This window comes from Nicotiana sylvestris, chromosome 12, assembly GCF_000393655.2.
Source record: "Nicotiana sylvestris chromosome 12, ASM39365v2, whole genome shotgun sequence".
Lineage (NCBI taxonomy): Eukaryota > Viridiplantae > Streptophyta > Magnoliopsida > Solanales > Solanaceae > Nicotiana > Nicotiana sylvestris.
This window is the reverse complement of record NC_091068.1, coordinates 73005396-73016920: the sequence shown is the minus strand read 5'-3', so window position 1 is coordinate 73016920 and position 11525 is coordinate 73005396. Positions and strand designations below refer to the sequence as shown.

The window sequence follows — 11525 nt, the reverse complement described above, 5'->3', positions numbered from 1 at the left end:
ATATCAACAAGTACTATCTTTATCTTAGTTAATAGGAATAAAACGGAGGAATTCTATCCCATTAGGGAAATTAGACAAGGAGACCCAATGTCTCCTTATCTCTTCATCTTATGCATGGACATGTTGTCCAAAAATATTGAGCATCAAGTGGACACCCTTAATTGGGATCCAATCATTTTGAACAAACAATGTCCACCCCTGTCTCACTTGTTCTTTGCAGATGACCTAACCTTAATGGGTCGTGCAAACAACAAAACTATCACTACTATGTGGAATAGTATGAAAAAATTTTGTTACTTATCTGGACTTAATATAAACAAAGAAAACCCCAAGTTGTTACTGTTTAAATCTTGCACAATTGATAATATTACCTGGGCTACTACTATTTTTGACATAAAAATTAGTAAAGATTTTGGCACCTACCTAAGTTTTTCCATGCTCAAAAACCAACCCAGACATAAAGACTACCAACCTATAATTGATAAAATGCAGGCAAGGTTGAATAATTGGAATGCAAAATGGCTTACTATGGCGGGAAGGTGAACCCTAATAAAATCTACTCTCAGCACAATCCCAAATCACCAAATGCAATTATCTTTACTTCCTAGCAAGACGCTAAAGGAAATTGATAAGATCCAAAGAGATTTTCTCTGGGGAACTACAAGTGAAAAGAAGAGAATGCACCTAATTGGTTGGAATATGGTAACTCTGTCCAAAGATGGGGGGGGGGTGTCTAGGGATTAAAAAAGCAAAATCTAAGAATATATCCCAACTAGCCTAGCTTGGCGAATTCTTACTGACCCATCTTCTCTCTGGGCTCGTGTTCTCATTAGCCTATACGGACATACTAGTTCAACTAAGAGTGGCTCAAATACTTGGAAAAGCCTATTAAAGGGTTGAAACATTTGTAAACAAAGATAAGATGTCCAGTGATCAATCATCCAAACATGACCATATGGGACACAAACTGGATCTCAAAATGTGACAACCTTAGGAAAAACTTGATAGGCCCTCTAACAAATAATGAATATGGTTTGAGGGTAAAAGACATCCGGAATAACAATGGATGGGATCTAACTCTCATCTCTTTTGATCTCCCATAAAATATAATTAATAGTATCCACTCTTTATCCACAACTTTCATTTCTACTCACACGAGTAACCTTATATGGAGTATGAATCCTAGTGGGATATTCACAACCTCATCGTGTTACAAATTAATTGACACACAATCTCAACATAGTAAAATATTTAATTGGGTATGGGACACAAAATGTCCAAAGAAAATCCAGTGGTTCTTGTGGAAATGTTACCACTCACGCCTCCCTACTAAAGAATACCTAGGAAAAATTGGTATCAACATTGACATAAACTGCCCAATATGCAAAAATAGGAATGAATCCTTGCTACACATTTTCTAGGAATGCAAGGTGGCTCAAGTTTTTTGGAAAACAATGGGGGTGTCCTTCCATAACCAAGTGAATAATGAGCATTCGGTAGACTTTTTACGTAAAAAAACCCCTAAATTACCAACCAATCTCATCACATAGGAAGAAGTTTTCCCATTTGCAATCTGGGCAATTTGGAGAAATTGAAATGAAAATAATGCGAACAACACTAATAATCTTATTAACACAACCAAGGTCTTTCAACAAGCACTAGAATATAACTATCTAACATCCAAGCCCACTACTAGTAATATATCAATAATGGTAAAGGTAAAATGGCACCCCCCACCAAGAAACTGATACAAGTTCAACTTTTATGGAGCCTTCAACAATAGTTGTTCACATGGAGGAATCAGTGGAATTATACAACAAGGGAATGGATACTGGGCTACTACGAGAAGTATCCAACAACATCTCCTATCCAGGCTGAACTTCTAGCTCTACGGCATGCACTTCAAACGATTAGCAAGGAAAACATCTTCCCATGTGAAGTTGAAACAGATGCCACAGAGGTGATTCAATTTCTTGAAGAAGATTACCCTACTTACGATGATTTAATTCACGAATGCAGGTGGTTAATGGAGAAGGCGGTGCAGCAAAGGGAGATCATCATGAAGCACAACTTCCGTGAAGGAAACATGGTGGCACACAATCTGGCAAAGGAAGCTCTAAAGTACCGTAGTTATAATAAAACTCTTTATTTTGTATCACCACCTACCTTTGCAATAGATGCCTATTATAAGGATTTGGAGGGTTCTGTCTATGTTAGATCATGTAGTATGAATGCATGTAGCACTCTAGCAGCACTAGGTAATGACATTGCCTTACATGGCATTGCACAACTATGTACTAATGACACTACTATGGGTCTCGTACCCTAGTACGTGCTAATATTATTATTATTAATATAAGTATCTTTTCTCTTAAAAAAACACTATCACTATCACTTTTGTATTTTTAACCTTTTATATGCTTGTACTTTTAAAACTTAGCCGATAATGCTAAACGGACCATAATGACTAATTGAAAAAGCTAATCAGATTGGAGCTTGTAATACCGAAGAAATGTCATATATTTAGACTTGATGAACAAGAAATAAAGAAGCAAAGATCTTTGACGGATCTTTTATACATATCTCATTATATAAGATAAATAAGGAGTTTATCAAATGAATTCTCAAAAAACTCCTTTTAACTTGCGAATCTATAAGCCTTCAGCGGCAGCACTTGGTGCAGACTGGGGGAACCACCTCTATGTTGCAGTCACAACAGGCTTTTTGGCATGTGCTCGTGCATGCTGCAAATACAAAACCAAAAAAAAATATAAAAAATAAAATACAATTAAAAGCAAAAATGACAATGTCAAATAAGTAGCAAATACATACCAAAAGTATTTTTAGAAAGTTTGATCTTAAAACATATCGTGACATTTCTATGACTATAGAAAAATATTATTAAAGATAAAACAAAAAGTTTAAAGTTAAATTTTTTTTAAATATCAAAAGATTTATTGTTTACAAAAATCGACTTAAAAGAAAGAGCGTTATACAAAATGAAAAGGAAATAGAATTGTACGGAAGATAATAACATCTAATGCTCGCCCATGCTGCAGACGGCTAACGACAAGCGGCTTTGGGGAATTAGCTCCAGCTTCAACCTCCACACAAGTTATAGAGGCCCACAGAACAAGAATAGAGGCAATTACTAAGAACTTTGCCATGATTTCACCAATTTAAAAATGAAAAACAACCAGGAAATTGTAGTTTATAGTATTGGAGATATTTTGTTTAATATGACCAGGCTGCTTTTTATATAGAAATGATGGTGCTCTAAAAAGTAGTAAAAGAAAGGGCTCAAGATTGAGTGAATCTCAGACGAATTGTTTTTACCAATATTAACGTATCATAGACATAAGGAATAAAATTCAAAAATTCAGTTTATTCACACAAGGTAAGTTAGTAAATGCTGCAAACTAGAGCTAGATATGACCAAAATGAACTTTCATTAATTATATTTCATCAATCTCTTTTTGAATAATTTTCATACCAAGCAGTTAGTTAACCATTCTATATTAAAAAGGGTTGACCAATATTAATATGTAGATAAATAGACATAAGAAATAGAATGCAAGAATTCAATTCATTCATCCAAGATAAGTAAGTAAATGCTGCAAAATCTAGAGCAAGATATGACCCAAATAAACTTTCATTAATTGTATATCATCTTTCTCTTCTTGGATAGAATTCATACCAAGCAACTAAATTGACCAAACTTTCGGGCAAAAAATGCAATTTGTAGTGCCTCAAAAAATACTTTTTCTTCAAAATTTTACGTAAAAGCTTTCTAAAAAACGACACGGACCACGCATGCAAACCAATAAACATCTAATAAAGCTATGAAACGTCTTGGAATACAGAAATTAAGGCTAATACTCAAAACAACTTATCGTCTCGTCATATTCTTCACCTCTAAAAGAAACGTTTGTCCTTGAACAAACATAAAAGTGTATATGGACTGGTTAAAAGGTGGGGGTATCTACTCCGCATATCGTACTCGGACTCCCACGTAGCTTCCTTAATCGATTTATCTCTCCATTGCACTCTCACAGAAGAAAAACTCTTATATTTCAACTTACGAACCTGCCAGTCTATAATAGCAATTGACTCTTCCTTATAGGTCAAATTCTCATCAAGTTGAACTATGCTAAAGTCTAAAAATATGACCTATTTCATGGTACTTCCAAAGCATGGAAACATGAAATACCGGATGTACACCTGCTAGGCTAGTAGGCAATGCAAGCCTTTAAGCAGCCTCTCCAGCTCTCTCCAAGATCTCAAACGAGACAATAAACCTTGGGCTCAACTTTCCCTTCTTCCCAAGCCGCATCACACCCTTCATAGGTGACACTCTGAGGAGAACCTTCTTACCCGCCATGTAGGCCACATCTCGAAAATTTTGATCCGCATAACTCTTTTTCCTGGACTGAGCTATACGAAATTGCTCCTGAACCACGTTAACCTTTTCCAAAGCATCACGGACCAAATCAGTGCCCAACAATCTAGTCTCATTGGGTTCAAACCAACCAATTGGTGAATGGCATTACCTCCCATATAAGACCTCGTACGGAGCCATCTGGATGTTCAACTGATAGTTGTTGTTGTAGGCAAACTTCACTAGAGGTAAAAATTGGTCCGTTGACCCTCGAAATCTATAGAGCATGCCCACAACATGTCCTCTAATATCTCAATAGTGCACTCTAAATGTCCGTCCATCTGAGGATGAAACGTGGTACTCAGATTGACTCGCATGCCTGACTTACACTGCACGGCTCTCCAAAAATGCGATGTGAGTGCCTCGGTTAGAAATGATGGAAATGGGCATGTCATGCTGGTGGATAATCTCTCGGGTGTAAATTAGAGCCAACCGCTCTGAAGAATAGGAAGTCATCACCGGAATGAAGTGTGCAGACTTAGTTAACCATTCCACAATAACCCAAACTGTGTCATATTTCATCAAAGTCAGTGGTAAGGCTACCAAAAAATTCGTAGTGATGCGATCCCACTTCCACTCCGGTATCTCCAATCTCTGAGTCAACCTACCCGATTTCTTATGCTCGTACTTCGCCTATTGACAATTCAAACATCGAGAGACATAATCAACAATATCTTTCTTCACCATTCGCCACCAATAGTGTTGTTTAAAGTCCCGATACATCTTCATGACACCTGGGTGAATGGAATAGCACGAACTGTGAGCCTCCTCAAGGATCATCTATCTCAACCCATCAATATTTGGAACACAAATCCTGCCTTGAAGCTGCATAACACCATCATCTCCAATCACAATCTCCTTGGCATTACCCCGCCGCACCATATCCTTCAATATCAACAAGTGAGGATCATCAAACTGGTGAGCCTTGATATGCTCCAACAACGATGACTATGCCACAACACAAGCAAGAACCCGGCAAGGCTCCGAAACATCCAACCTCACGAACCGGTTGTCCAGAGCCTGAACATCCATGACTAGTAGCCTCTCCATTACCGATAAATATGCCAAACTACCCATGCTGTCAACCTTCCTTTTCAATGCATCGGCCACTACATTGGCCTTCCACGAATGATATAGTTTGGTGATATCATAGTCTTTCAAGAACTTTATCCATCTCCACTACCGCAAATTAAAGTCCTTCTGCTTGAACAAGTGCTGGAGACTCTGATGGTCGGTATAGACCTCACATGGAATGTTGTATAGATAGTGCCTCAAATTTTTAGTGCCTGAATAATGGCTGCCAACTCTAAATCATGTATAGCATAATTCTTCTCATGAACCTTCAACTGTCGAGATGCGTAGGCAATCACCCTACCGTCCTGCATCAATATCGCGCCAAGCCTAATACGCATGCATCATAATATATGGTGTAAGATCCCGAATCTGTAGGAAACACCAACATTGACGTTGTAGTCAATGTAGTCTTGAGCTTTTGAAAGCTCACCTCACACTCGTCGGACCATCTGAAAAGAGTACCCTTCTAGGTCAACGGGACTGAGATAGATGAAAACCACTCCACGAACGAGCAATAATAACCTGCCAAACCTAAGAACTTTCGAATCTCTTTAGCTAAAGTAGGTCTAGGCCAGTTCTGAAATACCTCAACCTTCTTAGGATCTACCTTGATGCCCAGAAGATACAATATATCCCCAAAAGGCAACTAAGTCCAGCTAAAACCCACACTTTGAAAACTTGGCATATAACTGACGATCCCCTAGAACTTGAAGTACGATCTGCAAATGCTACTTATGCTCCTCTCGACTGTAGGAGTAAATCAAAATATCGTCAATGAAGACGATCACAAAGGAATCCAGATAAGGCTTGAATACTCGGTTCATCACATCCATAAAGGCTGTTGAGGCATTAGTTAAGCCAAATGACATCACCAAGAACTTTTAATTACCATACCGAGTCCGAAAAGCAATCTTAGGGGCATATAATGCTTTAATCTTTACCTGATGGTAGCCAGATCTCAAGTCAATCTTGGAAAACACCTTGTCACCCTGGAGCTGGTCAAATAATTCACCAATCCTCGGCAACAGATACTTTTTCTTGATAGTGACCTTGTTCAATTGTCGATATCAAGTCTTTCAACTCAATTGGGGCCATACTATTATTGAAAGAACTGACCTTGCACATTTGTATCGATCTATCCTTCTTTTGCACACACCAATACCAGTTCACCCCAAGGAGAGACACTAGGTTTAATGAATGCCTTATTAAGCAAATCCTGCAAATGCTCCTTCAATTCTTTCAACTCAATTGGGGTCATACCATAACAACCCGACCGGTTATTTTGAGCTCTAACATGTTGTTGGAGGCCTTGAGTAGATTTACTTCATGTAGTATTACTTGTACGTGTGATTGGTTTCGATTTTTGAGAAGTTCGGAGTTGATTGGAAGGATAATTCTCAATTCGAAAGCTTTATGTTAGAAAAGTTGACCAAGATTTGACTTTTAAGTAAACAACCTCAGAATTGGAATTTGAAGGTTCCTATAGGTTCGTAAGGTGATTTCAGACTTGGGCGTATGTTCGGATTGAGTATTGGATGGTACGGGAGAGATTCAAAGCTTGTTATTGGAAGTTCGCATTTTTGAAAGTTTGAAATTTGTTAAGTTTGAGTTAGAGTGTACTTTGATGTTATCAAACTCCGACGGTATTCTGGGACCTTGGATAGGTTCATTTTATTGATTGGAACTTTTTTGTGAAGTTTGGTCGTTATCCGAAATGTCTAAGCATGATTCGGACGCGTTCGACGAAGTTTGAATGTTTGGAAGTTAAGAGAAGGTTTTAGTTGTCGATTCATGATCTTGATGTTATTCATGGCGTTTTGAGACTTTGGATAAGTTTGGGTAAGGTATTAGGACTGGTTGGCTTGATTGGACAGGGTCCCGAGGGCCTCGGGTGTGTTTCAGACCAAGTTTAGATGATATTTTGTTGCTGGTGATGGTTTCTGGTGTTGTTCTTCGCGAATGCGGTGGAATGCTCACGTTCACGAAGAAGGATTTTAGCTGATGGGGACTTGTGCTACACTTTAGAGATGGATGTCTCACGTTCACGAAGGTGTGGGGAAGAGGAGCATCATGTTCGCGATAAGGGCATCACGTTCGCTTAGGTGAAGATAGACATGAGACGTAGGCCTTCACATTCGCGTGGGAGTGGCTGCGTTCGCGAAGGGCCAGCTTGGTAAGCATCATGTTTGCGAGCTTTGTCTCGCGAAGAAGAATTTTGGAACTGGGAGGATAAAAAGAAGGATAAGGAATGTATTTAAGGAAAAGAAGCTACCAAAAAAGAACCTAGAGGCATTCTGATAGGCTAGCCTACCTAGGATTCTGTATAGGGTAAAAGGGAAAATAGGGGATCAGGGGAAAGCTGCTGAGAATGTGCCGTTAGTTTTAAATGATTGGCTGATATACCCATATGGAATATTTCAAACTAAATCCCTCAGGGGTAAAAGAGAAAGTTCATGAGGGGTTTCTAGGAGATGCTAACAACTTATTAGCTTAGGATACTTAGGATTCTAGAAAGGTATTCCGAGTGGAGGTTAGTTTGGAAAATGAAAAAATAAGAAAATTCTAAGTTCCCTTATAAAATAACTCTTTCTCTTATTTTTATTGAGTTTGAGCAGCTGCACATTAAGTTTTCCTCTCAAATTATTAATTCCTCTAAGAAGCTGAGACGATAAATAAAATTTTACAAAAAGGTTTTAAATACCGGAGAGATAAAAAGGTCAAGACTTTGTTTTGAGTTTTCTGCTAGATTTTTGAGTGATTAACTACTGTTTTTTCTGGGTCTTAAAATGTTGAAAATGGATTAGGATTTGTGGTTGTTGTTGTTGTTAACTTTTGATTGCTGAGCTCCATCCTTATTGAATTTCTGGATTGTTTCTGTAAGGCCCCAGAAAATTTTGCTAAGGAATTTAAGGTTTCGTGGTGCCGAGGTAGGCTCATGTGTTTGAAAATTGTAGAAAACGAGCCACGATGTGACTTTATTTGGTTATGTAATGCATTGGAGAGTTAGAGATAAATTGTTGCAGAAAATGGCCTTTCTGCAGTCCATTTTGCGGACGTAGAATCACTCCGCGCACCGCATATCCATCGCGGAGTGAAGCGGAGAATTGGCAATTTTGAAGCACTATTATGCGGGCCGCGGAATGATTCTGCTGTCGCAAAATTGATTCTGCTATCGCAGAATGATTCTGCTATATAGCAAAATGGTCGCAAAAAATTCTGCTACCACATAATCAATTCCGCTGCCCACAAAATGATTCTTCTACCACATAATTGACTTCGGAGGTCATTTTTGGAAATTTTCATATCCGATCCTATTTTGATATAAGGCCTTGGGGGTCATTTTAGAAGGTAAAACCTGATTTTTTAGGGAGAGGTAAGAACATTTTAGAGAAAGAAGGAAGAAACATAACATTCTAACCATCCAATCTTGCACCAATCTTCAAGAATCAAGGAAGCCAATCACTAGATTATCATCTACCGGGGTAAGTCCTACTCCTAAGCGTTCATGCAAGAGGTTATGAGTTCAAATATATTGTGAGGTTGGAAATAGGCTATGCATGTGACACTAGGTTGTAGTATGTTGGGTTAATGAACCATTTTGGGTAGTTTCTTGTTGAAATTTGTTGAGGGAGGAAGGGATTACCATTGTAGAGCCTTGTGGTCTATTTTGCATGCTAGGTATTTGACAAAATTCCTAAGAGAGTTATACCATGAGAATCCTTCTAACTACTAACTGATTTTTGCTATCACCCTATAGATTGTTATTGCTAGAGAGTTGAGGCATTTTAGTAACTTAAGGAAAGCTCAAACAAGGTATGTTGGCTAAACTTTTCTCTTAGAATTGAATACCATGGTGCTCATGTAAATTATGTATGACCCGAGTTGTTCAATATAAAATTGGCTATTCCGAATAAGCTAGTGTTGAAAGATATATGTTCAATATGTATTTCGAATAAGCAAAGTGACGAGAATTATGTATTCAAAATGTGTTATGAATATTCCTATCGTATTATGTTATCTTTTTGGAATGTGTTCAATAATAATATGTGTATTAAAATGCTATGTCTTTGAGTCGTATTTCAAATGAAGGTTATGGTGCCAAATTGTGTAAAAAAATCTTAATATGCTTAAGACTCTTAATTGCTCATATGTGTACCTAAAGTCTTGATTGGAAATATCTTATTGTTGATAAAATATAAAGATGTTTGGAAGTGAAATAAGTGAATTGGGAATATAAAGTGTGGCCAATGTGCCAAGAAAGAAACTTATACTTGTGGCCAACGGTGCCGATGAAATGAAATGAACGATGTGAGAAACATTGTGAAATGAGCCTTGATTCAAGTGTATTAAAATGACTTCAAAAATAGATCTACCTAAAAGCTTATGTACTCAAGTCATGCCCAAATGTGGTTGTTTTAACAAATGCTTTCCTTTATAAATATTTCCAGTGTGATTCGAGTTCTTACTTACTCAGGTGTTGAAATTGTGCATTTCTATTTTTGGGAAAGAGTATTTCAAGAATTAATGGTGTATTGCTTGCTTATGATTTTGATGTATGGTTCTATTGCTGGTCGGTGTGCCCCATTCTTTGGGAATAAACCTTTTGTGTTTAAAGTTTCCATTACTAATGAATTTGAGATTTATGATTTCCGAAATATTCTATATGTTTACGTTTGATGGTGATCCTTGGAAATAAAATAAATAAAAGTGTGGAATATGAAATACGACCATTGTTCCATGAAAGAAGAACCATATGTATGGCAAAGAGAGCCAATGAAATGATGATGTTATGGGTAGCTGAAAGTACCAATGAAGCTATGTATGGTATGAAAGGTTATGAGGTAAATGAAATCTGTATTTATGTTTCCTTTGTATCCAAATCAAAAGAATATTTTTCCCCTTATTTGGGATGAGATTGATGTGATAAAATTATTCCTCTTAATTGGGATGATATGATTGATAGAAAATGGTGATGTCGACCCACTAGGCATTGTGGTGAGGCGGCCTAACTGATCGGGTCGTGATCGGTCGCCATGCGGCACACATGGTGGTGATTATTCTGAAAATTATAATTGAAATTGTGATTGTAGTTGATGTTTTCAAATAAAATGTCCTAACCGATCGGGTCATGATCGGACTCCGTGCTAGATTCACGGTGGTATATTTACATAGAGATTGTGATTGTGATTATGCTTGAGATTGTGATTGTGGTTGATATCTTCAAATAAGACGTCCTAGCTGATCGGGTCATGACCGGACTCCGTGCTAAATTCACGGTGGTATATTGGTGCTAAAAATCTCCCAACCAAAAATAATATTATCTTCATATTTCGATTATCATCTTTACCGTCTTATTTTCATATTTTGAAATTTTTTATGTCTTCACTTGATCTTTGGATATCATTGATTGTTGCTTGTTGTTTACATGTTTATCCCTTTCTTATATTGGCATTCTATTTTGAAAGAGGACATTTAGTCATACATACTAGTGCTATTCGACGGTACTAACGTCCCTTTTGCCGAGGGCACTATATCTTTAATGGATGCAGGTGGTTCTACAGCAGGTGGCATTGATTAATGATAGTGATACACTCTCTTCCCAACTAACTTGGTGAGACCCAATTCAATTCGAGGTCATGTATTTTTTAGTTCCTCGTGTATTGTGTTTGAGGTATAGCCGAGGCCTTGTTGTCAGCATTCCCATATTACTCTTCTGTTGCACTTAGAGGCTCCGCAGACAGGTTATAGGTGGTGTTTGATGTTGGGAGTCAAAACTAGAAATGTTGGTATTTGGCAAACATGTTTTTCATTATATCTATAAACTTGTAATATTTTGGAAATTATGAATAAAACTGCTAATGGAAATGAAATGGAGTTGTTAATGAAATCTTTTCAATGTCTGATTTAGGAAGTATATATCCTCTTTATTCATGGATGAGTTTGGGTAGAAGTAAATCTAACAGGCTTGCTCGGCCAGGTTCACTCAGCGCCGGTCACGCTCCCTGTGTTTGGG

At 37.6% G+C, this 11525-nt stretch overlaps 1 long non-coding RNA gene across 1 annotated transcript in view; it reads right to left on the bottom strand.

Moving 5' to 3' along the window:
* Positions 1-2489: 2489 nt before the first annotated feature.
* LOC138884270 (uncharacterized) overlaps positions 2490-11525 on the bottom strand; it is a 31522-nt gene continuing 22486 nt past the window's right edge. Inside the window, exon 2 of the long non-coding RNA XR_011404435.1 lies at positions 2490-2744. This is a non-coding gene — a long non-coding RNA (uncharacterized lncRNA). The remainder of the gene's footprint in view (positions 2745-11525) is intronic.